General features: G+C 37.4%; 1 long non-coding RNA gene across 1 annotated transcript; it reads left to right on the top strand.

Annotated features, from left to right (window-relative positions):
- Positions 1–252: 252 nt before the first annotated feature.
- On the top strand, positions 253–2236 carry LOC115584627 (uncharacterized). Its single transcript, XR_003984573.1, has 3 exons — positions 253–318; positions 618–837; positions 2224–2236. It is a non-coding gene; the product is annotated as an uncharacterized LOC115584627 (long non-coding RNA).

The raw sequence follows: 2236 nt of genomic DNA, 5'->3' as shown, positions 1-2236 counted from the left end.
AATGCTATCTACTATAAATGAATGAAAAAATCATCATGGACATATCACTAACAGTATGTAAGTATTTGCTGTCAATCAGTATTCTGCTGCTACAGTTTAAGCTGGGTTCGGTAAGATGGAAAAATTGTCAAGCCCAGGCTAGATTTTAAAAGTGTCCAGCCAGTAAGCCCCACCCCCGGCCTCTCTCCAAAGCCACAGCCTCTAAACTATGGCCGTGCACTGTCAAATACTGCTGAATACCGCTGAGGGAGTCCAAGTTCTCATGAGCGGTAGGAAGAAGAGTGTATCTATGCATCTAAAAACAAGTTTCATTCACCTGTAAGTAAACACTTAATATTATCAAATTGAATGTAAATGACCAACATAGCAATTGCTAGTACTGATAGCTGTTAAGCTAGCTTTGTTAGCATTCAGAAATTGTTTTGAGAGTGTATTTTGATGTTGTAACTTATTGCTTATTGTTAGCTAGTAACAGCTGGCTATGGTAAAGTTAGATATGACAAAGCTAAAACAACATTACTAGTGGGCCTGCTATATTAGTTTAATGTTACCTTCAGTGATTCACAGACAAACATGAATATTGTGTTAGATTGATCATATGGTGTTTTGCATGTTAGAGCTTCCATGATGAGAGTCTCCACGATGAAAGCCTTGTTGACTCTGATGATGAGTACACACTAGAGCGCAGGGCATCATCACATCAGAGAGTATGACAGGGGGGCAACCAGCAGTGTCTGAGGAAGTGGAGGCAGAGGCCGCGGACATGGGAGGGCGACAGGTCAAGGAGCTGATGTTCATACGTAGAGTAGAATATCTTCAAGCTCAGCACATCAGCAGGTCGGCATCTAATGTAGAACATTACTGGTGCTTTTTTTTCTGCTGAACACCACCTACAACTCAACTATTTGTGTCTGTACAGTATATTGACCAGGCATGTAACTTGGACACAAAAGCGCTCTAATCAAAATCAAATTTTTTGCCAAATAGTTTTTCACAATTTGAATCTGGTGCATTAGAAATAATCAGAATTAGAATCAGAAATCAGAAACAGATTTATTTCCAAGAGGGGTTTTACACAAACAAAGAATTTGTCTTGGCGAAAAAGGTGCATGCATTGAGCCAATAAACATTAAACAATAAACAGTGACTACAGGGTGCCCCAAACAAATGTATACACACTTTAAATAATTGTAGTTGGTGTTTATTAAAATTCATTTAATTTTCAAAATGTAATAGAATTTACAAACATCATTTTATTGTTTTGTCACCGCCTGTTCTCAAACTGACGTCCGTTCTGGTCCAGACACTGCTGACAACGCGAAGCAATGGAATCGCACACATCACGAAACAATTCCCTTGGTATTTGTGTGCATTCATGTTCAATGGCTGCTCTCAATTCAGCAATTGTTGCAGGTCTCATAGCGTAGACTTTGTCTTTTAGGACGTTCTGAACAGTTCCATCAGCTTCAAACTTACCTCTAATTCAAGTGACGGTAACTCACATTGGTGGTTCTTTTTGAAACTCCTCCTAAATTGTCTTTGCACTTCAACTTCGTTTTCATACTTCCAGTAGCATTTAGAATGAATTTCCTTTCTTCAAAGTTTAGTCTTGCTGCCTTCATTAATTCCAATGGGTTTAATCTACAAAGAAAAAACAAACAATTGAGTTATCAGCTGCTAAAGTGTGTATACAGTTTTTTGGGACACCCTGTATTATATATACAGTATACAATATAATCAAACAAATGCAGACGTGTGGGATGATTGATAAATAAAGATGGAAGAGCTGTTAAGAAATGACAAAAAATAGATACAAAAATACAAAAATAAATAAAGGATAGTTAAAAATTACAAAAAATTTACATATTCTGCATTATTGTAATGCATAGATTCAAGGGAGGTGATGGGTATGAGTGCAAGAGTCAGTGTCAGTGGGGGTGGGGTCCTGGGACCTGTTAAGGATCCCAACTGCGGAGGGGAAGAAACTGTTCATGTGGCAGCAGGTTTTGGTCCTGATGAAAAACATTAACTAGAAAAATGTAAAGAAAGATAAGCTTGAATAGATATAATAAAGAAAAAAATTTAATATAAATCTATTCAGTTTTGTCCACGAATGTCTAAAACCATTGACCATTGAAAGTGTATATGTTCACAGTATGCTGAGGACAGTCGAGCTCTGTTCCATAAAATATCTTATCATGTTGCTTGTCTATTGCTTTACAGGCCAGAATACAAG

Source organism: Sparus aurata, chromosome 7 (genome assembly GCF_900880675.1).
Source record: "Sparus aurata chromosome 7, fSpaAur1.1, whole genome shotgun sequence".
Lineage (NCBI taxonomy): Eukaryota > Metazoa > Chordata > Actinopteri > Spariformes > Sparidae > Sparus > Sparus aurata.
This window is presented reverse-complemented; position numbering and strand designations above follow the sequence as displayed.